We start from the raw sequence: 26,942 nt of genomic DNA, 5'->3' as shown, positions 1-26,942 counted from the left end.
GTCAAGACAATTAACATGGTGGGATTCAAAAGAGGATTGGACAAGTCCATAAACAGTTATTAGCCAGGTAGACTTGGGAAAGTCAGCACTTATCCCTGGGAGTGAGATTCAAGAAATAGATCAACTGTTGGGGATCTAATGGGTACTTGTGAGCCAGATTGGCCACTGTCTGAGACAGAATGCTGGGCCTGATGGGCCTTAGTCTGACCCAGCTTTGCATTTCTTATGCTCTTATGTTCTATTTTTTAAATCCATATTCTTCATCCGTCCTTAGAGAGATTCACAAATTTCGAGGCTTGTCCAATATGGGAGTTCAGAAAGAAAAACTGCTCAACAGACAAAGATCCTGAAGAGATGCTGGCTGACAGAAGGAATCAGGCAGAAGTTAATTTGAGTGAGAACTGAGAGAGATTCTAGAGAGAAGGAGAAACAGATGAATCCAAAAAAGGGGAGAGCCAGACAGGATGGTTCCTTTTCCAGAGATTTTACCTGGCAGTATGTGCAGCATTATGAAACTATGAGAGACTGAGTTAGTTTTTGTGCTTTTGGCTTTATTTTCCTGAACTGTTTGGAGCACTAAGCAATCATTTTGGATGAATTAGGCAATTTCAACAAAATTGCCTAATTCATCCTGGTTCTGGGATCCCGAAAACCAAAGGAATTTTTCCCGAAATTCCAGAAATATTCGGTTTTCAGGTTAGTGCACACCAACATTAAAATATTAGCATGCACTAATTCTGTTAGTGAGCGCTAAACCGAAATTTCGGGTCCCACGAAAAACGAAAGCCCAAACTGTGGGAAAAACGAAATTTCCCGCAGCAGGCCGAAAACGAAGCCCGAACCAAAAGGTTCGGGCGATGCATATCTCTACTAAGCATTGGTGTTATCAGTGTGGATCTTGTTTTTTCCTGCCATCTGTGACCAGTAAAGACGTTTTCCCATCGATAGCAGGGCTGAATTAGCCATGCTGTTATGGGATCTGTCAATCAGGCCCGGGAGGCGGAGCTTGTCAAAGCAGAGAACAGAGCTTTGCTCTCTGCGGCTGCGCGTGTGTTCCCGCGCAGGAAAGTAACGGAATCTCCTCAGTCTGTTTTTTCCGCGAGCGGGATCGCACGCGGAGCTGATCTCTCCTCAGTTTAAAAACAGAATTAAAAAATGTCAAAACCGGGGTTCAAACCCTGTCAATGTGGAAAAACAATGTCGGTCACAGATGGACACGACCGCTGTTATAGATGTCTCGGACTAAGTCATAATCGAGACAATTGTGAGTTTTGCTCTAAGATGTCACCTAGAACATTAAAACAAAGGGCCTACAGGAGTCAGGAACTTTTTGCCTCACGAGATCCATCGGAGGCTCATTCATCGCCTGGCCCGCTCACTTCATCGGCTCCACCGAATCGAAAAACTTTACACTTGGATCCTAAGTCCTCCACTCTAGGAGGTAAGGGAAACGCAAAAAGACAAAGGCCAGTGGGTTCTCGAAAATCCCCAGTGCCTACAGAGCCGCAACATACCTCATCAGAGGTGGAATCCTCGGCGCCGAAGACTTCTGCGCCTACGGCGCTGTCTGCGCAGACCAACATACCGGCGCCGAGAAAGGAGTCTGCGCGCAGCTTACAGCTTCCGGCGCGCATGGCGCAGAAGAAACCACCGCGCCGAACACATACGCGCACAGAGCCAAACAACCCTGCGTGTACGGCGCCGGAGAGTACGGCGCCGCAGGAACCTGCGCGTACGGCGCCGACTTCAAAGAAACTTATGCGCACGGCGCCGAACACATTGGCGCCGATAACCCATGTGTGCGCCGCATCAGAAAGATATACGCATACAACTACAACTGCGCATGAATCTACTTCCACGCACAGAGATACAAGTGCGCATAAGTCTACAGTCTCGCATACGCGCATATCTGCGCATAACTCTACATCTGCGCGTAAGCATAAATCCGCGCATAAATCTAAATCAGCGCATAGATCAAAATCTGCGCATGGAAACCATAATTATTCAACTAAAAAATTAAAGACGAGCTTGAAGCGGAAACGATACCCTTCACACAGCTCTTCTCCAGAGACTGGGACCACAGATACTGATACATCATCTGATGACTATCATAACTATTCAAATCACTCCCACCGTACTAAATTACCAAAGAGGAGTGCTACATGGGAGATAAGTCCTTCGACTTCAAAATCACCTCGTAAAGCTCATACCTGCTCAAAGAGAGAAATAGTACAAATTTCTTCCTCAAACACTTCTTCAGATTCGGAAGATTCAAGGAATAATTCAGTCAATAGACTACAAGGAGATAGAGAAGTTCCTACAACTTCACCTCAAACAAATATCGTTCAACAACCAGACAGTCGTATGGTAATGCCCTCTCATACAAGAGAAGCATTTTTCCAACTGTCTCAATCTTTAGCAGGCTTTTACGAGACGCTTCAATCATCATTTCAAATGACTAATATTGCTGATGACAATGCTACGAAACATAAAGCACAGTCTAATGAAGAGCAGTCGGCACAACCGACATCTCCCATGATAAACCAACCAGCTTCGCCAACTCATATCCATGAGACATCTTTAGATTCTCCTTCAATACAAACATCACCATCATCTTCGGTGGAATGTCTCTCAGATCTGCAGGACCACATACAGGAGCCGTATTCCCCTCCTGAAGACCTTACATACCCAAAATTCCTAGAAAAAATGGGTACCATTCTACATTTAGAAGTCCAAAAAGAAACAGACCCTAGGGCAGAAACCCTCGGTCTTTTAAAGATTTTTGATACTCAGGTGGAACCAACTTCTCTTCCACTACAAGATATCCTGCATTCAGTCTTACAAAAATCCTGGGAGGCCCCTTATACAATAGCAGCCATTTCCAGGAAAACAGACATAAAATTTCATATGAAGAAAACGTCACTATACACTCTACCACAATTGCCTCACGAATCTATTGTAGTAGAGTCGGCGATGCAAAAGTTCAAGAAAACAAAGTTGCATAACACTTTCCCACCAGGGAAAGACAACAAATATTTAGATGAGTTTGGCAGGAAAATATACCATAACTCGATGTTAACTGCACAAATTATGCAACATCAGTTCTACATGGTACAATACCTCTATGAGTGCATGCAAGCTATGAAAGGTATACATTCCTCCGTTGTGGAACATATACCTCAGCCTCTTCATGACATGGAAGAGTGTTCTCGACACCTCTTGAGGTCAATCTACGAAGCACACGAAACATCATCCAGGGCATCTGCAACAGCCATTGTAGCCCGCAGACTAGCATGGTTACGTTCAAGTTCGATACGGGAAGACTTGCACGTGAAACTAACAAACCTCCCATGTACAGGAGATAACCTGTTCGTAGAGAAATTCCAGGACACAGTAAGTAAATTAAAAGACGAAGCTCTAGCAGTACAATCGCTAACATCAAATCCTATTTACTCGACTACACGTCGTTATGTGGGATCTACTCTTCGGCATCCATATGCCAGAAGACCCTATAGATCTTATCAATCTTTTCGTATGCAGTCATACCCTGCCTACCAGCGTCCTGCTCCACTAAACAATACCTCCAATCAATGAAGAGGTAAACCACGTAACCAGAGACAACAGGCACAACAGCCGACTACTGCAGCAAAAGTGTCGTCATCTTTTTAGTTACTCAGCCACCACCACAACATCAAGCTCCTCCAGGCAGAATTTGTGCTTGCCTGACAGCCTGGGAAAGAATAACATCGGATTAATGGGTTCTGGAGATAGTACGTCAAGGCTACCAACTCCGATTTGTAACAAAACCCATATTGCCTCATCTTTCCACACTCAAAATTTACAATTCCCATCCACAACTGGGGGAGGAAATTGCTTTACTTCGCAAACAACAAGCAATTCAACAAATCCACCCACACTCCAAATTAGCAGCATTTTATTCCCCGTACTTCCTCATACCCAAGAAGTCGGGGGGCCTTCGACCCATACTAGACCTAAGGGAGTTGAACAAATTTCTCACCAAGGAGAAATTCAAGATGGTATTGTTGAAGTCAATTCTTCCACTCATTCAAACCAACGATTGGATGTGCTCCATCAACCTGAAGGATGCTTACACACACATACCAATCCATCCATCCTTGTGGCGTTACCTGTGCTTTCGCTACAGACATCAACACTACCAGTACAAAGTTCTTCCCTTTGGGCTATCTGCCGCACCCAGGGTATTCACCAAATGCATGATAGTGGTGGTGGCTCATCTCAGGAAACAAGGTATAACCATTTTTCCATATCTGGGCGATTGGCTCATAATCGCCTCAACTCCGACCATCTTACGGGATCACCTCCATCAGGTGATACACTGTTTGCAAGAACTAGGGTTGGTGATCAACTTTCAGAAATCATACCTACAACCAACATAACAGTTGCAGTTCATAGGCGCATGCCTGGACACTACATGCAACAGAGCATACCTTCCAGTCAACAGAATATCACATTTCTGTCAACTTCTACACACCTTGAAACATACTCAGAGGCTGACAGCAAGACAAATCTTGGTAATTCTGGGCCATATGGCAGCGGCGAACTTCACGGTTCCCAACACCAGGTTACACATGAGACGCCTACAATGGGGTCTAAAGCGCCAATGGAAACAGCATTCACAACCATTGACACAGAAGGTATCGCTGACAGCAGAAATGAAAAAAGACATAGCATGGTAGCTCCTAGACTCTACCCTGTCCAAAGGAGCGTTGTTCAGCCCCCCATCTCACAATGCAGTCCTAACCACAGATGTGTCTCGCAAGGGATGGGGTGCACACCTCGAGATTTACGAAACCCAAGGGTTATGGACACTCTCAGAACAGAATCTACAAATCAATCTATTGGAACTCAGAGCGATTCGCAATGCATTGCGAGTCTTCCAAGACCACCTAAAGGGACGCAGGGTCATGATCTACACAGACAACCAAGTAGCGATGTTTTTCATCAACAAACAAGGAGGGACCGGTTCATGGTCCCTCTGCAAGGAGACCCTGACAATCTTCGAACACGCTCACAAGAATTGCATACACCTCCAAGCAACTTACCTACCGGGAGTTGCAAACACAAGAGCGGACAGACTAAGCCGCATCTTTTATCCCCACGAATGGACACTCAATACAGAAATAGTCCAGGACATATTTCTATAGTGGGGAACACCTTTGATAGATCTCTTTGCAACAGAGATCAATGCACAAGTTTCCAACTTCTGCTCGATACGACCAAGCCAATTCAGGATCGCCCAAGATGCCTTCCTCATTCCGTGGACGACAGGCCTTCTCTATGCCTTTCCTCCCATACCTCTCATAACAAGAACAATTCAGAAATGTATAGCGGACAAAGCTCAACTGATACTCATAGCCCCGGCCTGGCCGAGGAAACCATGGTACAGTTTCCTGCTTCGACTATCCATCAAGGATCCAATTCTATTACCAAATCGTCAAGATCTTCTCAGCCAAGATCAAGGAACACTATTACACCCACTACATTCATCTCTACACTTGACAGCTTGGAGATTGAGAGGCTCCTTCTGACAGAACAAGGAGTTTCCACTTCAGCACAATTCATTTTGTTACAGTCAAGGAAACTCTCAACCAGGAAAAATTATAGCTATAAATGGAAAAGCTACTCTGCCTGGTGCACTTCCAACGATGTACCACAATTGGACTGCTCCCCGGAAGTGCTCATTGATTATCTTCATACACTATATGTAGCTGGTCTAGCAACATCATCCATCAGAGTTCACCTCAGCGCCATAGGCGCTTATCATAGACCAATCAATGACATTCCTATATCCAATCACCCATTACTGACTCGTTTCATGAAAGGTTTAACACACATTCGTCCTCTGGTATCCAAACCTCCAGTTCCATGGAACCTCAACATAGTTTTGGACAGCTCATGCTTTATCCTTTCGAACCCATGGACTCGGCACACATTAAATACCTCACCTGGAAGGTGGTATTCCTGGTTGCAGTAACATCAGCACGTAGAGTTAGTGAGTTACAAGCCTTGGTCCATTATCCTCCATACGTGCAATTTCATCACCAGAAGGTAGTTCTATGAACTCACCCGTCCTTTCTACCGAAAGTAGTTACCCCATTCCATCTCAGTCAGACAATGGAATTACCAACTTTTTTCCCTAAACCTCATTCGAATGATAGGGAAAAACTACTGCACATACTAGATTGTAAAAGAGCTTTAACACACTACAAAGAAAGAACGAACTCATACTCCCGTGTTTCTCAACTCTTTGTCTCCTTTGACCCAAAGGCACCTGGACTACCAGTGGCTAAATGCACCATCTCCAGTTGGATAGCGCAGTGCATCAAATTCTGCTATGACAAACAGAATTTACATTTACAGTCTACTCCTAAAGCTCACCAAGTTAGAGCAGTAGCAACCTCCTTAACACACTTGAAGGATGTGCAACCCATAGACATTTGCAAGGCAGCTACATGGTCGTCACTGCATACCTTCACATCTCATTACTGCCATGCGACGATAGGGCGAGCAATACTGCAATCTCTATCCTCCAACAAACGGTGACTGCCACACTGTCAATGATCACGTCCAAATACTTATATCACTACTGACGTGATCAGAAGCTTGGGACTCCCATAACAGCATGGCTAATTCAGCCCTGCTATTGAAGGGAAAAAGCAAGTTTGCTTACCGTAAACGATGTTTCCGTAGATAGCAGGATGAATTAGCCATGCTGACCCACCCTCCTCCCTGGCAGTCACCAAGTCTTCGACTACACTACAGCTTAATCACAGACTGAGGAGATTCCGTTACTTTCCTGCGCGGAAACACACGCGCAGCCGCAGAGAGCAAAGTTCTGTTCTCTGCTTTGACAAGCTCCGCCTCCCGGGCCTGATTGACAGATCCCATAACAGCATGGCTAATTCATCCTGCTATCTATGGAAACATCGTTTACGGTAAGCAAACTTGCTTTTACTTTTGGATAATAATTTTGATGTGCCGCTTAGTGATTTACAGACTTTGGCTGGACTGATGTGCAGAAAAGTCCTAGAAGAGAGAACACCCTAAGCACTTTGAAAAACATACTCATCACCCCCACCCCCTGTATGGGAAGGACCTGGGAGGCATGGGTGCAGCTCTCATCTATGACCCTCCCAGTGAGCCCCTATACCCAGGTAGGAGTCAGGATAGAGGCTGCAGTATATTTTGGATGGACCTAAATTTTAATTTAAAAAAGAATTCAAAACATGGCTCTTCAGGCAAGCCTTCAAAGATGGAATAGGTTAAATGCACACACCATAAATAACCCCCGATAGTTAAATAATATTACTGATAATTATAATACGGATGATGCTAAACTCTTTATTACTATTTAAAATGTTGGATATTTAATGTTAGTTATTTACTTTGCTTCTATTTATTAAGTTGGCTGTAAACAACTTGCTTCCATTGTCATAACCCTACTATATCTATTACCTTACCTGTTATACGGTTCTACCAGTTGTTTCTTAACTTGTAATATGTTGCTCTACCGGTAAACCGGAGTGAAGGCCTCCAGCTAAACTTCAGTATATAAAAGCGTATAAATAAATAACTAAATAAATAAATTGATGTCAGACTATAAAAAGAGTATCTCTTCCAAATCACCCATCGCAGAGCTCTATAAACATTTCAATCAATTGTATAAATGACTAGCCGTTAAGCCCGTAATAACGGGCTACATTAACATTTTTTTTGGTTCATTTCCTTCCCCCTCATTCTCCCTCCCACCTCCCCCCACTCTCTCCTCTCTCCCCTCAGTCACTCCTCTCTCTCCCCCCTCCCTCCTCCCCTCAGTCACTCCTCTCTCCCCCTCCCCCTAGTCACTCCTCTCTCCCCCAGTCACTCCTCCCTCCCCTCTCCCTCCTCCCCTCAGTCACTCCTCCTCCCCTCAGTCACTCCTCTCTCCCTCCTCCCCTGTCACTCCTCTCTCCCCTCAGTCACTCCTCTCTCCCTCCTCCCCTCAGTCACTCCTCTCTCCCCTCCCCTGTCACTCCTTTCTCCCCTCCCTCCTCCACTCAGTCACTCCTCTCTCCCCTCTCCCTCCTCCCCTGTCACTCCTCTCTCCCCCTCCCCTCCTCCCTTCAGTCCTCCTCTCTCCCCCTCCCTCCTCCCCTGTCACTCCTCTCTCCCCCTCCCTCCTCCCTCCTCCCTCCTCCCCTCAGTCACTCTTCCCTCCTTTCAGTCACTCCTCTCTCCCTCCTCCCCTCAGTCACTCCTCTCTCTCCTCCCCCTCCCTCCTCCTCTGTCACTCCTCTCTCCCCCTCCCTCCTCCCCTCAGTCACTCCTCTCTCCCCCCCTCCCTCCTCCCCTGTCACTCCTCTCTCCCCCTCCCTCCTCCCTCCTCCCCTGTCACTCCTCTCTCCCCCTCTCCCTCCTCCCCTCAGTCACTCCTCTCTCCCCCTCCCTCAGTCACTCCTCCCTCCCCTCAGTCACTCCTCTCTCCCTCCTCCCCTCAGTCACTCCTCTCTCCTCTCTCCCCCCTCCCTCCTGTCACTCCTCTCTCCCCCCTCCCTCCTCCCCTCAGTCACTCCTCCCTCCCCTCAGTCACTCCTCTCTCCCCCCCCCTCGGAAGATCTCCGGGGGTCCTTCCGTCCATCCCTCCCTCCCTTGCGCGCTTGCCGCCACGCTCCTGCCGCTCCTGCTCTTTGGGCCGCCGCTCCTGCTCTTCGGGCCACCGCCACCGCTCCTGCCGCTCTTGCTCTTCGGGCCGCCGCTCCTGCCGCTCCTGCTCTTCGGGCCGCTGCCGCTCCTGCTCTTCGGGCCGCTGCCGCCGCTCCTGCTCTTCGGGCCGCCGCCGCCGCTCCTGCCACTCCTGCTCTTCGGGCCGCCACCGTTCCTGCCACTCCAGTTCTTTGGGCCGGGGCCGCCGCCGCTCCTGCTCTTCGGGCCGCCGTCGCTCCTGCAGCGCCATGTTTAACTGGCATGCTCTGACCGACGTGCTCGCATTCGCAGTAGAGCTGCTCTCTACTGCGCATTTGCGGCACGTCGGTCCCATCCCATTTATATGGTAGATTATAAATTAACTTGTGGGTGCTCAGCCAAATTGCTTTTGAATTTGCCTCCAAATATTATGGAACTTCATACAGTTTAACTGCATGATAGCAATAATATATATGTTTTGCCTGCATTTCCAGAGGATGCTAAAAGCAGTGCTATTCAGGTACAATAAGTCCCTGCCCCAAAACGTTTATAATCTAAGTTGTAACCTGAGAGAATGGGAGATAAAGTGACTTACTCTAGCTGACAAGAAATGTCTTTGGGGGAAGTGAGATTTGAATCCTGGTTTCCTTGTTTCTCAGTCCATGGCTTTAGTCGCTAGGCCATCATGAGGCACAAGCAAATCTCTCCTTGCAGTGCTTTCAGAAATATGAGAACATATTCATGATAACGTGCTTACAAATATAAAGAGGCCAACACTGAAATACTACTTAGCCGCCACAAAAGTAGTACTTATCCAGTTAAGAGGCAGCCACTGAATATCCGGCTATGTTCAGTAGGGATGTGAATCGTTTTTGAATGATTAAAATTATCGTCAGATAATTTTAAAATCGTCCAAAATCGTTAGAGTGCACGATACAATTCAAATGCCCCCGATTTATTGTCGGGGCATTTGTATTGTATCGTTAAATAGGGCACAGGAATTATTTGGGGGAGGGTAGGAAAACCGGCACAGCAAAACAACCCCTAAACTCACCCCGACCCTTTAAAACCGCATACATTGTGTTGGCATATCATGCTGCTAAAAGTACCCTTACATGATTCAGAACGATGGCCCAAGTTGGGCCTATTATCAGAATGCCTGCAATGTGGGTACTTTGGGGAAAATGAAATGTATGTGCTGCTTAGTTTGCTCTAACACATTTCCAAAATGGTTCCCCTTCCTGCTCCCTGCCCTACCTCCGGAACCATCTCCTTTTTATGTAGTCAGTAGTTTGCATGTACTAAATCCATTTAGCCACATATTGCTGTCTTAAACAGGTTAACTATTGTTTTTTTATATAATTTAATCTTTATTATTTTTAATTATAACATCATGCAATACACTACAAGTATGTATAACAATATTTAAATATTTAAAGCAATCTTTTACATAACCACATAAAAAAAAAAGGAAAAAATCATTATTGTTATCCATATTACATAATAAGGGGAGAATATTACCATATATCTAAGGCAAATTTATTTATCTAGTATAGTCCCTTTTTATCCTACTTGGGACTTCCAATAGACAAAAAATACAATAAATGGAGACTGGAGTATCTAATTTTCTTGAGGGCCCTTTACCTCTAACCTTTCAATTTCAGATACTGATTTATCCAACAAGAATGTCTCTAAATGAACCGGATCTGTAAACCCAAATTTTTTCCCTCTATAATTAATATAACAAAAACAAGGACATTTTAAAAAGAAAGTTGCCCCCAGAGCCACCACCCGATGTTTCATTGCAAGGAAAGTTTTTCTCCTTGCTTGGGTGACTCTGGCGACATCCGGAAAAATTTGGATTTTATATCCACAAAAAGAAACTTCCCTGTTGGAAAAAAACTTTTTGAATAGTTTATCCTTGTCCTGCTCTGATGTAAAGGAAATAAAGAGAGTCGCCCTATTCTCAATTATATCCAGGGACTCCTCCAAGAAGGTTGATATCCCCAAACTTGGGGGGGGGGGGGGTCTCCTGGGCATCTCCAAGAATATTCCTCTCTTTTTTCTTTCTAAAATAGTATATTTTAGACAAGGTAGGAAATTCTTCATCTTTATACATGAATACTTCCCTTAAAACATTTTTAAACATTTCTAAAGGGGACAAGAGACGAGTAATTGGGAAATTTACTAACCTTAAATTTTTTGATCTCAATAAATTTTCCATGCGTTCTAGTTCTTTATGCATACTTAAACTATCACACATAAAAGTATTTTCTAAAGACTGAACCAATTGCATTTTCTCCTTCAAATCAGATATATCGTTTTCACACTTTAAGACTTTTGTCCCTTGTTCATTAATTTTCTCTGTATTAACATTTATCACAGCTGACAATGATCTATTCATAGTAGTAATATTATTATCCAAATTTGAAATAGCTTTCCACAAATCAAATAAAGTAACATTGTCAGGAGGAAGATCCGTGACAATGCTACAAGTAAGAACTCTAATAGGTTCAACAGTTAACACACTTAAAAAGATTTTTCAATCCCTTGATTTTCTGCTTGGGATACCAAGCTTACTTCTAAGGGATTAATTCCTACCAGTTCAGTCGCCAGTTCAGTGGATGGACTCTTACATGGCTGCGGTGGTAAAACAGGGCCTTCCCCAGGACTTAGGGAAGCCAACGATGAGCTCCCCAACACATCCTCATTTGGATCAACCCTTTGTCTTACGATATGTTGATCCATTGGGCCGGTGCGTTGTCGGGGCACTGGTGATGATGTCAGTGTCCTTCCTTTTCTCTTCTTCCCCATCCACAAATAAGAGTTTTCACAAGGACAGACTTCCTGGCCAAACACCCAAACTCACCCGAACTAAGCCGGACCAAGCCGTGCACCCCTTCGGCGCGTGCGGCTTAGGTGTTGCGCCGGCAGCGTCACAGCCCGATTTAAATCCCATGGCCACGCCCCCTATGACGTAAGCAGTGGCGGCCCTCTCTGCCGCTGATGTAACAGTTCAAGGGCTTCTCTGAGCGGCGAAACCCGACAGATTTCACCACTGATGGTAAGAAGAAAAATCCTTTTTCCGCCGGGTCGCTCGGGGAGAGGTGGCCGACAGCCCCTCCTTCTCCTGCTCTCTCCCCGTCTATGGCATGCCGCGGCCGAATTTAAATCCCATGGCCACGCCCCCTGTGACGTAAGCGGCGGCGGCCCTCTCTGCCGCTGATGTTACAGTTCAAGGGCTTCTCTGAGCAGCGAAACCCGACAGATTTCGCCACTGATGGTAAGAAGAAAAGTCCTTTTTCCGCCGGGTCGCTCAGGGAGAGGTGGCCAACAGCCTCTCCTTCTCCTGCTCTCTCCCCAGGTTAACTATTTTTACCCACATTCAATGCACCTAAGTCTTTGAAAATGAACTCCATACAAAATACATAAAGTTTAAACTAAGATCTTTTAACTTGCTCTCTAATGTCTGGTGACTGTCTCACCTACTACTAACATTTTATATATTGTTAATAACTATATTAAAGATGAGATGTACTAAACAATTTTTCATATTGTACATCCATAAGAAAAATGCTGAAAACACTTGACCATAAGTATTCTGTGCCTGTACATTTCCTCAGTGTAAATAACCTGCTCAAATGTAGGAAAAGATCACAGTGGTGCTCATCATTGTCACCCTAGACAAATTAATAATAATAATAGAACCACAGCAATGCTGCCTATCGCATGTCAAAAGAGCTTTTTTAGGTAGTCGGTTATGCCTCTAATCAAAGGACAATGTCAGTAGAGCCAGGGTATGATACTTCCAATAATAATTAAAGCCTCATGAAATAATAGTGTGACTGTCAGAATATCAGGGCACTTATAATTCAGACTTTGAAGTTTTGCACCTGGTACTTTGGCACTAACATGGCAAAGAGTGTGTGTTATTTGCAACAGTGTACACTATTTTGAGGAATGTATCTCATTGACAAATAAAATGTCACATGTATTTTTCTGCATGCAAAATTGTATTCAAAATAGTTAATGAGATGCAAAATCAGGTAAAGCAGCTAAACCACTCACAAAATTGGGTTTGCAGAACTTTTAAAGTAAAAAGAAAACAACTGCATCTCAGTGAGGTATAGTTATATTTTTTGTAATACTTTTGTGTAGCTAAATTTTGCATGCTATTTTTCTATCCAGCTCATTTGCATGGGCAAAAAATAGCATGCAAAATTCCTAAATAGTGCATACATTAGTACATGGCCCTCATTGTTTGTAATATCATTCTCAGATTTTAAAGAATGATTTCTTAATTCAATCTTTGTTTTCAATCTGCATCATGCTTTGCCATAATTCTCTTACCTCAGCAAGTCTACTTTTGTTCACACAAGATTATCTTGCACCAGTGTTCTTAATTGTTTCTTATAAAATAACTAGATTTCTATCATCCTGTTTAATGATGTGCTGCATTGTTTATAATCTAAGGCAATGAACCTGTGCTGAACTCAAGCTATTATGCTATAAGTAATACAATAAACTGCTTAACAGGACAATTAAACCAAGTGATTTCAGGGTAATGCAATTAGGTTGTGTTCAAGTATACCCAACTTTTGTTTTCTAGACCAGCTTACTTTCATAAATAATGGAACATATACTTTACTAATGTTCTGGTTCATATTCCCCAGGGCACTAATCACACTGTACAGTGTTGAGGTGTAGAAACATTATAACAGGTTTCCGACTGGAAGAAGGAGCTGGCGTAGCCTCCAGTAACCTGTGACACAGCATTACATTTAATAACCTTGGAGAGTTCCCAAGGGTATAGCAGTGTTTGAAGTTAAAAAGAAAAGACATTTCATTATACATAGACTGTAGAAAATCAAATACATGAAAAAATATGAAGGTTAAATAAATAGTTTAATAATAATACAACAAAATAACTCAAGCTACAATAGAAATCATGATGTGAAGGGAGTAGAGAATTAGTGATTTTCTTGGACAGCAGCAAATCACTTATTTTGTATTACTTAATAGCATTTCATTCTTAATCAACATGCAACTAAATACTCAGCACCACCGATGATTTAATTAGGAATATCCACGACACAATTAAATCTGTACTGTGTGGCTTAGGGTTACACTAATGATTACTGGATATGTAATTTAATACTTTTTTTTAGAAATATAGACATTCAGGACACCTAGAGCTGGTACTTTTCAGTTAGCCACAAAACTGTCTTTGCTATTAAACTCCTCTGCAGTACGAATGACATCTAGCAGTCTCTCAATCCTCAGGGAATGTTTCCTGTAGATTTTGAAAAACAGAACTGCTGTGAGATTACAGAGTGTCAGGTTATATTTCACCCCAATGTCTGGCCTTTGTTCTACTCTACATCCTCTATTTATCCAGAACCAGCACACATGAAAAGGAAAATAGTCCAATTTTACCATATTACAGCAAGACTTAGCTTTTACAATAATGGCAAGACCCACCCCTAATAGTAAAAATTAAATCTGTCAGTGATAATGAAGCTGTAGAAGACAAAGGGCCAGATTTTAGTACCTACGCGAGCAGGGTACATTTGTGCGTGCAACCCAGCATGCACAAATCTACGCCCGATTTTATAGCATGTGCGCCAGCCGCGCGCATGTTATAAAATCCGGGGTCGGCGCACGCAAGGGGGTGCACACTTGTGCACCTTGCACGCGCCGAGCCCTAGGGGAGTGCCGATGGCTTTCCCTGTTCCCTCCGAGGCCGCTCCGAAATCAGAGCGGCCTCGGAGGGAACTTTCCTTCCGCCCCCCCCCCACCTTCCCCTCCCTTCCCCTACCTAATCCACCCCCCAGCCCTACCTAAACCCCCCCTGACCTTCATTTTAGAAGTTGGCCTGCCTCCGGGCAGACGTAGGTTGTGCATGCTGGCCGAGTGCCGGCGCATGATCCCCTGGCCTAGCGGCCCTACAAAGGCCTCTGGCCACACCCCCATCCTTCCCCAGACCACCACCCACCTCTTTTTTCAAGCCCTGGGACATATGCGTGTCGCCGGGCCTATGCAAAATAGGCTTGGCACGCGTAACCCCGCTGCGTGCGTAAATCCAGCTGGATTTACGCACGTAGGGCTTTTAAAATCTGCCCCAAAGTGCATGCTTTCATGTCCCCCCTATTTGCAAATAGTGACATTGTAGAATGATTTTTGGGTAAAGATGTTTATAAAATGTATTTAATTTAATTTAAGCATTTCAATTCAGCTTTCTATGACTAATGACCCAATTGCAAAACTTTTATCGCTTTTTGCATTTATGTGACATTTCTCAAATAAGGTGAATGTGCAACAAAATATTTTGCAAAATATGTAAATATTTTTTGTGAAAAGACAAAACCTCTACTCACCTCTCATAATTCCACACTGGCCCGTGTCCTCATGACAACGCTGCACAAATACCTGGATTGGATTCCCAGAACAGATTCCTACTCCTCTGTCCATGCACAGAGTTGTGATTTTCTTATTAATTCTAATGAAACTTGTGAAAATAAATCATCAGAAGTGGAAAAAAGCTGCAAGGTACTTAGAATGTGGCCAAGTGGCATAAAAAAAAGTGGCATAAAGTAGCCTAAGCCTCTACAAAGGGATATCGGGCTCCTTTCAGTATTGTTAGGAGTTCTCCATAATACCATGAAAGGAGCAGGAAGAGGAGGAAGAATAACCCAAGGTGTAAAAAGAGGACACCAGCAACAGTGACATGAACCCTTGATGGTATCACGAGTGGCAAAGTGGCACCGAAAGTGGCATCAGCACCCTAAGGCACCCTGAAGGTGAGACAAAGCAGAAAACATGGCAGGAAACATCCCAAGCTACAGATAAATGGACCAAGAAAAAAAATCAGAAAGAGTGGTATCAAGATTTCAAAGGCATAGGAGAGGTGCACAGAGCACCCCAGATTGGCAAGAAGACCTCAAAATGTAAGAGCTGGATTATGCCAGGAAGGTTCAGTGGCAGAAAGATGTTAAGAGCCCCAAGGTATAAAATCTGCTCGTGGCAGCAAGGCTGAGTAGTAGGGGTGTGCATTCGTATTGAACATAAATGTAAAACGCTACTTATTTTTTTTTTAACTTAAAAAAGTGATAAGACATAAACAATCGGATTTCCAACTTATTCAACATAGCTATGTTGAATAAGTTGGAAATCACGATTGTTGATCCAAAATAAAAATTTAAACCCCTCACCTTCCTTAATCCCCACCAAAGACTTACCACAACTCCATGGTGATCCAGCGAGGAGTGAGGACGCCATTTCTGAAAGCCTTTCCGAGGAGCACGTGACGTCGGCGCCACGTCGGAGTGACGCGGCGTCACGTGATTCCAAAAGGAACTTTTGGCCAGCTTGGGGGGGGCTCCTGACCCCCCAAGCTGGCCAAAAGTTCCTTTTGGGCCGAACGAGGATCCCGGAAGCGACCCCGCGGGGAATCACGTGACGTCGGCGCCACGTCGCAGTGACGCGGCGTCACGTGATTCTCCGCGAGTTCCCTCCGGCACCCTCGTTCGGCCCAAAAGGAACTTTTGGCCAGCTTGGGGGTGTCAGGAGGCCCCCCAAGCTGGCCAAAGTTCCTTTTGGGCCGAACGAGCGTTCCGGCGCGAACCCGTGGGGAATCACGTGACGCCGCGTCACTCCGACGTGACGCCGACGTCACGTGCTCCTTGCAAAGTTGGTCAGAAATGGCGTCCTGACCCTGCTGGACCACCAGGGAGTTGTGGTAAGTCTTGGGGGGGGGGGGATTAAGGAGGGTGAGGGGTTTAAATTTTTATTTGCACATATGGACATATACTCAACTCATTGAATTCTGTTTATGTCCATATTGACCGCAAATGGGACCCCCTTTGGACATATGGACATATGAACTTAAACTTTTGCTCTGCACATCCCTACTGAGTAGCACTAGGATCTGAAAGTGTAGGATCAGTGGCATAGTATTAAGGTAGAGTGGCATGGGAGATGCCATTCATTCCGTTCAAGTATACAGACAACAGGAGAAAGAATGACTCTCCCTATTGATGTATGGCTGCACGTGGCTGAACCACTAGTCCAATAGCATATATTTGTGTCATGGAGTAAGCCAAGCTACGCACTTCATAGGTACCAATGTGTGCAGTATGGTGGAACTGTCAATGGGCCATGAAATCAGTTACAATTAATGGAGTATTGCAGTAAGTGTGCAGAGCCATGGATAGACATGGCAAGAGCAAGAGATGACAAGAAGCTGAGTAGCTTAGAGGAAGAATAGTATGAAAGATCTGAGGGGTGTTTCTGTAAACTTGCAAAGCTACAGCAAGACAAAAAGTGGGCAATACTGTAGGGGAAGGTAATTCGGCAAGAGCCTAGAACACAGCTGGAGCAGTGGATGAAGCCCTCTAAGGTACCAAGACCAGCTTGGAATGGCAGTGGCAGCAGTGGTGCTGCTATTTCTTAAGAACAGGAATGATAGATACAGAGCAACACATAGAGAAGGGTAGCCGTAACAATCCCAAAGGTCATTGCCAGTTCTTGTACATGCACAGCGGAGCAGAATGAGCAGATACCATAATGTGGCAAGAATGGCTAGGAGCAGAGACAGAAGAAGTGGGGTTGATGAATCATTTTTAAAAACTGGAATGGTAGGAGCAGAGCAAGGCAGTGAGAAGTGTAGCTGTAATACCTTCAAAGCTGTAATGTTTTCAGTGTCAGGTCCATGGAGCATTTGTAATATATCTACGCAGGTAGAAAATATAGCATTCTTAAGGACTGCAAAGCTTATTGGACAATATTAAGGATCCTGAGCTTCTAATATGGTGGTTGAAGCATGGCATCCTTCAGATGGAAGTCTCAGGCTACGGTGGTTATGTTTGGAGCATAGCATGCTGCAGCTGGAAGTGTCAGGACACATTGGTTACATTTGGAGTAAGAAAGGCTTATGCAGGATATGTTAGGCCTTAGTGGATATGGTGGAGCAAGGCATGCCATAGCTAGAAGTGTCTGGCCACTGTGATTATGTTTGGAGCAGTGGTGTTTTCTGGCTAAGCAGGTAGAGGAACTCAGTGGAGTCCGGTCCCTGCAGTGGGGCTTGGAACTTAGCAGCAGAGAAACTCAGTAGAGTCATCATCCTGTGGTGTTGCTTGGATCATGGAAGGCAGAAGAACTCAATAGAGTCATGATCCTACGGTGGTAATTGGAACATGGCAGACAGAGCAAGGATGTGTCATAGCTCTGTGGCTTTATGAGGTGTATGGCAATTTAATGCTGTTTCTGGATGTCCTGCCAGAATCCAGTGCCATTGGTGTTGGGGTACGGCAGTGTGAGGCTGCTGCTGGATGTGTTCTTGACCCCTGTAGTGTCAGGCCCCAGTGTTGTTTTTTGGGGGCATGTCAGGAAGTTGGAGGAGGAATGAAGCCCTAGTATTGTTGATGGGGACCAGTCAGGAGGCAGGAGGAATGAAGCCCCAGTGTTGTTGATGGGGACGTGTCAGAAGGAAGTAAACTGAGTCCGATCCCAGTGTTGCTGCTGGGGATGTATCCGGAAATAGGAGGAGGAGTGAAGCCCCGGATTTGTTGATGGGAGCGAGTCAGAAGGAAGTAAGCTGAGCCTGACCCCAGTGCTGTTGTTGGGAATGTGTCAGGAGATTACAGGAGGAGTAAAGCCCCAACATTGTTGATGGGGATGTGTCAGGAGGCAGCAGGATTGGTTAGACTCCAGTGAAAATATAAAAGGCAAGGCAAGCAGAAGGTGTCAGTGAATGTTGGCCCCAACGGTGGTAAACAGGGCAAAGCAGGCAGAAAGTGTCAGTGCATGTTGGCCCCCAGTGGTGTTTTGGAGACATGGCAGAATGAAGCAGGATGTGTATGGTCTAACTGGTGGTGTTGGGGACACAGCATCGGTGTTTTGTGGACCTGGAAATGGCTTTTCGGGCCTAGGAGGCAGTAGCATTGTGTTTGTTAAAGTCTGGCACAGCTGGCAGTGTTAGGGACACAGGATGACTCAGCATTGATATGTTGCAGTCTTCAGAGTGGCTTCTTGAGCCTGGGATGCAGCAGCAGTGTATTTGTTCAATTGTGACCCAACTGGCAGTGTTGGGGACAGAGCAGGATTCAACATTGGCGTATTGTGGCCCTTCGAAATGGCTTCTCAGGTCTAGAAGGCAGCAACACTGTATTTTTTTGAAGTGTGGCCTAACTGGCCATGTTGGAAACACAGCAGGATTCAGCATTGTTATGTTGAGGCCCTGGGAATGGCTTATTGGGCCTGGGAGGCAGCAGCAATGTGTTTCTAGAAGTATGGCCCAACTGACTGTGTTGAAAACAGAGCAGTCAGATGCAGTCAGTCACTAGATGTTCCTGGATCCTGGATGTAGGCCTACACCCAACTGCTGATATTGAGGATTGGCAGGCAGACAGGCAGAGCAGCTACATGACCTTCAAATTCCTTTAATTCATCTTGCCACTCTCATGGCAAATCCAGAAACCCAAGCAAGGGCAGATTAATTTTCAGGAACACTAGCTTTTTCCATCAACTGTGATGACCACCTGGAGTGATGAGGGCTTAAGATGTCCATTTTCATCAAAAACACTCTTTAGCTGGGCACACTCATTGGTGGACAAGGGGGATAGTGCTAAGCAACTCTCACTAGGTCTGGCCAGACACTGGACTTTTTGGACCAATATGCCAGCACATATGAGTTCATATCCTCGATGGTCTCTGAGAGATAGCATTTCATTTAGATTTGACCTTTGCTTGGTTTGGACATGTGTCTTTCTTACCAGCTGCTTTTTGCAATCACCTGGGACAGACATGAGGAATGTTTCTGATTTTCAGTGGGGGAGGGAGTGCTAGGTGTTGATAACAGGGTGCTGCTCTGACTTACACTACTGTCTGATCTGACCAATAATGGTGTTTCCTCCTGTGCTATATCTCTCCTCTGCCTCAATCTCTAGCACTCTAGTTGACAGACTTCCTCTGTCAGCATGCTCTTCACAAGTGTCAGATTGTTGGCCAGTAGGTTGACTCTCCCTTTCACATATGGATCACAGAATGTAGCAAGCATGTATGTGGGGTTTCTGGTCAGAGGTCCTAGTGTCTCTGACACCTGCTTTTTCAAGGATGCCAGAGAGCACAGCACCTCAGCTCTCATTCCCTCTTACTGTTGAAAGCCCTCCAACTTTTCTAACCGGATGTTCACTATGGGAATGACATATCGTAAGCTGGCACTTGTGGTACTCAGCTCCTTTGTGGCATCCTTAAAGGGCTTCAGGATTTTCATAAGCTGTCTCATAACTGACCAATTGTGATGTCCTAGGGTTACCTGCACATATATCTCCATTTACTAAGACAGATCATGTAGGGGTGTATGCAACTCCACTAGCCTCTGCAGCATCATGTAGGTAGAATTCCAGCAGGTGCCCACATCTATAATGAGACTCTTGTGAGGCATCTCTAATTCCTCCTACTTTTCACAAAGAGGCTCCCCTGCCTTCACACTTCAGTGGAAGTACCCAGTTATTTTCTGACTCTTTTCTAGTAAACCATGCTGTTATGGTTTGTGGGTATGTGGACCCTTGGCCCGAGATGCAAGTTGTTACCACCTGTGGGGAGGAGCCCCACAGGTCCACACCGTCGGGAGGGAGGTCAGGCACAGCAGGGAGCTTCTGGGTGAGGCTGTGGAGAGATCCCGAGGAGTCAGGAGGAATTCCCCAGTAGGTAGAGAGACTGGAGATAATAGCTGGGCAGAGACCCCGAGGGGGAAGGCACCAGGCAGGCCGCAGAGCGGGCGGCGCAAGACTGGCCGTGCAGGAGGTATTCCGGAGAGGCAACACCGAGAGGCGGAGCTGTGCAGCGAAGGAGGTGCTGATGTAATGACGTTTGCGCAAGCCCGAGGAGTGGAAAGCACTGACAGTTTCTGTATAGCAAGGAAGCACTGCCCTGAGGAGCAGGAAAGGGCTGGCAGTTTCTGTATAGCACGTAGGCGCAACCCCGAGGAGCAGGGAAGCGCGGACAGTTGCAGTGTAGCATGAGAGCACTGCCCCAAGGAGCAGGGACGTGCTGACGGTCTCTTGTATAGCACGTAGGCGCAGCCCCACAGAGCAGGGAAGTGCTGACAGTCTTGTACAGCACAAAGGCACAACCCCGAGGAGCAGGGTTGTGCCTACGTAGGCAGCCCAAGGAGCGGGGAGTCTTGCAGGGTAGGACTTCAGGAGGTGCAGTGCCAGCCCGAGGAGTGGGGGAGGCCAGGAGACAAGTCCCCGTAGGTGCGCACACTGGCCCCCGAGGAGCAGGTACCAGACCAGAGTCCAAGTCCAGGGAGTCCAATAGCGTAGCCGCAGGAACAGGGAGTCAGGAGCTTGTAGAGACTTACGGAGCTTGTTGCCAAGTCAGCTAGCTGGGGGCGAAAGTGGAGCTTAAGTACCTTGATCTGATGACATCATCAAACAGGGATGCCCCCGAGGTTCCCACCGAAGAGGCTTCAAATGAGGGCCGGGTCCAAAGTCGACGGGGGTGGCGGTGGCTGCCACGAGGAGCCACGGGGAACGCACGATGACACCAGCCATCCATTGCTCCTACCATGTGACGGGCCAACCAATGGCACCGGTAGTCCCTGTGACATAGTAAAGTAAGGGCAAAGGGCTATTGGCGCCATTTTGATTACTGGCAGCTGACAGCCCAAGTGCAGGAGATTGCTCCCGGACCCCTTCTGGACCACCAGGGACTTTTGGCAAGTCTTGGGGGGATCAGGAGGGTGGGGGGTTGTAGTTAATTAAATTTAAAGGGTTGGGATGGGGTTTTTTGTTTGTTTTTCCAACTTTAATGGAAAACAAATACCGAATGCAACTAATGGACGAATCAGGTTTCCCCCTATGAAACGGATGCAACGGATTTGGGTTCCAGCACAACGAATACTGAATAGCAACACATTTTTTCCTTCTGCACATCCCTTTTAGCTATTCATTCCGAATGCAAAAAAAAAAAAGTGTGCCCAGAGCAGGCGTTAATTGCTGAGCTACAGAAAAGCAGAAAAAAAAACTGCTTTTCTGTACAACCTCCCACCTAATATAGTTGCGATATTAAGTAGGAGGAACAAATCTTTACAAATATAATACAAAAAAAAGTTTTTAAAAAAATGCCAGCAGTCAAGTGCAGGAAATGGATGCTCAGTTGACAAGCATCTGTTTCCTGAACCCCTGGCTGTGCGCTATTTAGGGAATCTGACGCCAATAAATTCAGCATTGGTTTTCCTAAATGGCGGACAGCCAACGCTCGCGGGCTCCTGTTATCAAGGAGGCACCTAGGGACGACCCCAGGCACCGCCTTAATAACGCGACCCCTCATTTAAATATTGCATGGAGCCCCCAGGAGGGGCACTTAGGGTCGCGTTAGGAAGCGGGCGCTGACTATTCAGCACCCGCTTTCAGTGCACAAATATTACATTGGCTCCATAGTCATTAGGGCTAGTTGACAGCCAGGCTCTATTCTTTACAATACAGCCAATGCTTTTCTAAGGGAAACGAAAATGAATGAAACAAATGACATATGCTTCTTTCATGGGATGCGCTCATTCATTTTTAGGGGCCATGGAGTGAAACAAAAGGGGTATATTGGTTATTCAATTTAAATGAATGCACATCCCTACTATGCAAAGTTCATGCATTAAAACAGCCCACATAGTTGGCAACCATTTTCCCCTATGATGCTATTTATATCAAAATAGCCAGAGGAATTCAAGGATGGCTCTTTGAAAACAATAATTGTTGATTGAGACAAAATCAACTCACTTGGCAGGACCCTCTTACCACTAAATACAAGGGACCTGATTTATTAGAAGCTTTTCCCATAGATGCAGAAAGGTCCAATGTACTTCTCAGTCATATGTTAATGGTTTCATGAAGGCAAGAGCATCCCATCTGTTTATTTTTTTGGTCTAAATTGGCATTTTACCTGCAATAAGTTTTTGCAGTCCTGTAGTATGTTGACTGTTTATATATAAACATATAAGACATTTGTTCCTACTGTAAACTTGTGCTTAACGGGCTGCAGTAACTGAATACATTAGTGATTCTGGTTGGTCAATTCCAATTTACACTTTCAGTCAGCAGCTTGTAGTGCAGACTTCTAGTAGCTCTATTGATTATTGGGAAATGTTAATTCTTTGCAAGTTCTCGTACTTTTATTAGACCAACATGAACTTTTTCCAAGGACGCTGTATCTTGGCTTTGAAAACTGTGTTCTCAAGGGCTCGGGTACCAGCACATCTTTGGATAATTTTCATGGCACTCCAGTAAGATAAGTCAGAAGTCTGATTATATTTCTAAGCTGATTTTAATTACCAGCTGCACTTCACTCTGCTTTGGTTCAGTAGGAATGCTGTGATGCGGTCTGGACTGAGTCACAATAAACTCACCTGTTGGTAGTTGGTTTGTAATAACACTATAGAACTGGAGAAGATCATTTTGATCAATTTGAATGCATTCTGACTCAATATCAAATGGAACAATTTTCTCTTCGAGTGGGCAATTATTTTAATTTTCCTGCCACAAATAGATTTTGTGTTTTCAGCAACATTTTAAGTAAAATTTCAACAACTAACATGGTAGGGGGCCCTGTTGTTGGATTAAATATCCAACTTCAGCCAGAAGTAGATACCAATGGTAGGAAGAGAGTTAAGAGGTTGGCTAAAAGAAATTGTGAGGGGGGAGAGGGGTGGTAAGCTAATGTTGGTTTAAGTATGAGAATAGAAACACTCCAAATAATAAAGAATCAGAGAAGAAGACAACTTGTCAGATTGGATAGGCCAATTGGTCCTCATCTGCCATCATTTACTATTTTACCATGCAATGCAAAGTGGACTTTCTACAACATAATGATTAGGGTTGCAAAGATGTTTCATTTATTCAGGACAGGTTAATCCAGTCCTGGTTTTATCACACTGCATGGCTTTGAAAATTGCCCTTGGGGGTGGGTGGGGGGTGTAATTTTCTAACAGACCACACAAGAAAATCAGCAAAAACGCACACAAGTTGCACCAATTTTCACACAGGACTTGTACGTGCTTGTCCGCTTTGAGAATTATCTCACCAAATCTACCCACACTAGTTGTAGCTGTTCGGACGAATGTTCCAATTGTCCTTGAATATTTACATGCATGCTTTTTAAATCTGAAAGTATGCATGTAACTCCAATCCTCCCCTCTCCCGGAATGTCTCCAGTCAGTCCGGATAAACGTATGCACAAATACGACATGCACGCATAGGCTTTCCTGCAGTAGAACACTGTTTTACCGGCAGATGCCCCTTTGAAATGTTTAAAGGGACTTCTGTGGATGACACAATGTTTTACGAGCAGAAATGGCCTTTTACAAAACTGTCTGCTCGACATGCAGTTAAACTTATGGGCATATATCATGTTAGCACATACCTTCATCCAGACTGACCAGAAGCATTCCTGGAGGTGGGTTTGGAGAAGGGTTTTTACTTAAATGCATACTTTTGGAATTTAAAAAGCATGTGTGTGAATTTAAGAAAAATATATGTGCATATTTTAGCAGGTGGAGCTATATTCTGGTAGACTTGGAATCATTTTCAAAGTGGATTTATATGCTTAAATCTACATTGAAAACTGGTGTAAGCTACATGTGTTTTAAAAATGTTCTTATATGGACATTTTGAAAATTAAACCCTATAATGGGCATAGTTGAATTATTCCTAGAACTAGTTTTGCAACAGCTAGAAACGATCAGATTCATTACAATTCTTAGTAATGCAGTGATATTTTCCATAGTTTACTTCCTCTTTGTCTGTATCTAGTAGGTGCTGATGTGCATGCTTTAGCAATCAAAGGGCTATGATGTGTCCAATATTAGCTCTCATGTCATGTAGGTATAAGCTATCATCGGTGAATGGCAGCTGTTCATTTTGAGCTCTGCTGCCCATATCATAGAGATAAGATACATTGGTGAATGTTTTACTTCATTGGGTACAGTAAATCTTGTTTTGCTCAGTGATGGGATGAATTCTTCTGTCCTCTTACACAAGGTGCTTCAGTAAAAAAATGTGCAGGCTGTGGAAAGAGTTACTGTACATAGAAAGTCTTAAGTATTTTCCGGTTTAGTTCAAAGCACATAGGTTGCTTTCAATGTTCTCTGGTCATGATATTTGAGCTTCATAATGCAATATGAAATGGAACTTGGTTCAGGCTATGATGATGGATGTGAATTTATCAGGAAAATCTGTAGTAAATTATTGGGAATACGTTAAAGTGAAAAGTGTAATTCGCAGTAGAGTTATTGATCTCTTTTGGGGACAGCAAGCATTTGATATTGCCAGTTATATGGCATATCATACTTTCCCTGAGGGAACCTGTTGGCCATTTTTTTTAGCACTCAAAAGATTCTACAACTTATTAACAGTGTCTTACTAAGCACAATACCTGTGAAAACAGATATAAAATACTAGTGAATACTAGTGCCAAGAAGATGCATGTAATTATCAATTCATATTGTTTCTATCTAATAATTGTCCCATGCACCATGCAGAGCATGCAAGACAGCTGGCCTTCAGGAGAATGAGCAGCTTATTTCCTCTTGCTGCTGAATGGAATAATTAGTGAAAGAAGGTCATGTTAAATTAAAATCATGTGGTTTTTCTTGGCTCTGACATTATATAGTTTTTTTTTTGTGCACATGTAGGTCAGCTATGAAATGAGTTGGATTTTGGCCCTGTGTTTCTTTTTTATTATTATTATTATTTTTACAATACAGGGACTTTATTATTGATCACCTTGGAATGCTGAAACTCAAGACTGTGGCAATAATAGTACAGAAACAGGGCAGCAGGCAGAGCAGACGTTGAAAAATGAAAGAAAACTGGATTTTTGACAGCTAAGTAAATTAATTTTTCAAAAATGGCTCCAAAAGTGGAAGAAAACAATATATTTTTATGAAATGAATGGATTTCTCTGGAATTAATGAAGAGGACACAAATATTAACTTTGTCATGGTGTACTGCGGGTGGTACATTGTCCACTTGTCTATCAAAGGCTTGAAGGGTTGCGATTGGGTGGTTCCAGGATCCCACTGAAAACTTTGTGAGTGACTTTTCTTGGAAACGGTGCCATTCCCACCCCAGGAGGCATGACAGAGGAAGCATCCAGGCAAGAAAGAGAAGAAGGAAGGAGGGTGTTGCCCACTGCTTTCTAATACTCACTATCATGCCAGGACTGTGGTGAAACTGCTGAAAACTGCCAACAATTAGCCGAAGGAAAACTGCAAAGCACCAGCAGCAAGTGTGGACCTGTGGTGCTTGTGAACTCCTTTAACTTGTCTTCAGTATAATATCAAAGCCTACCTGATAATTTTTGTTACTATTATGTGAACCAGAAAATGCTGAGATCAATTCTCCTACTTCTTTCTCCATTATTCTCATGTTAAGCAAAAATTCACATTTCTCAGCTATGCAGAGAGGGGGCTCACTTCTGGCACTGGCAGTAGGGTATCTAGTGGGCCAGGAGAAAGAACAGGGGTCTGGGAAATTATTTAGTCAGATGCCAAAGTTATTTGATTGAGAGAGAGAAAAAATAAGCTCGGGAACCACTTGTGATTAAGTGTTCTTGTCCCCATGGAGCTAAGTAAGCTCACAAAGATAGCTTTGAGTCAGATACTTTACTTGACAAAGGAACCTTAGCATTAACATGGATGTTAACTAATGCCCATGTATAAAGCATGGTAATGTACACTCATTTCATCAGTTCAAGCATTAACACAGGTTCCTGAATAGTAAAGCTAATGTGCATAAAAAAGCAAAAAAAAGATAAAAACTTATTCTACTGGTCTCATTAGGTTAACAATTGATGTAAAATGACTAATATAAGACACTTAAGGCAGGAAAGCTAACCAGACCTCAGGAAGCGTGGTTAACACACATTTACAGAATGAAAAATTAATCTTCAATCTTTCTGAAAAATAAATTTGGGTGTCTGGATGCTCCTGAGCACCCCCACCAAAGAAAGAAAGAAATGCGTGCATAGGAACTCCAGACCTTGCCCTACTCCCTCTTCCATGAAGAAGAAAGCTGTACTTCTGGGCCTCTGGATCTTTGCCCACCCCTGAACAAGAAAGCTGGGCTTCTATTCTCCCCCAAACACATCCTCTATCCCAAAAAAATCCAGGCATCCATGCATACCACCCCTAGACTGTTGTGTTGGCCGGCCGCGGAGCTTGCAACCGGCCTTCCTTACCTGCC

This window comes from Rhinatrema bivittatum, chromosome 5, assembly GCF_901001135.1.
Source record: "Rhinatrema bivittatum chromosome 5, aRhiBiv1.1, whole genome shotgun sequence".
NCBI classification, from domain to species: domain Eukaryota; kingdom Metazoa; phylum Chordata; class Amphibia; order Gymnophiona; family Rhinatrematidae; genus Rhinatrema; species Rhinatrema bivittatum.
Note: the sequence above shows the minus strand (reverse complement) of the source record.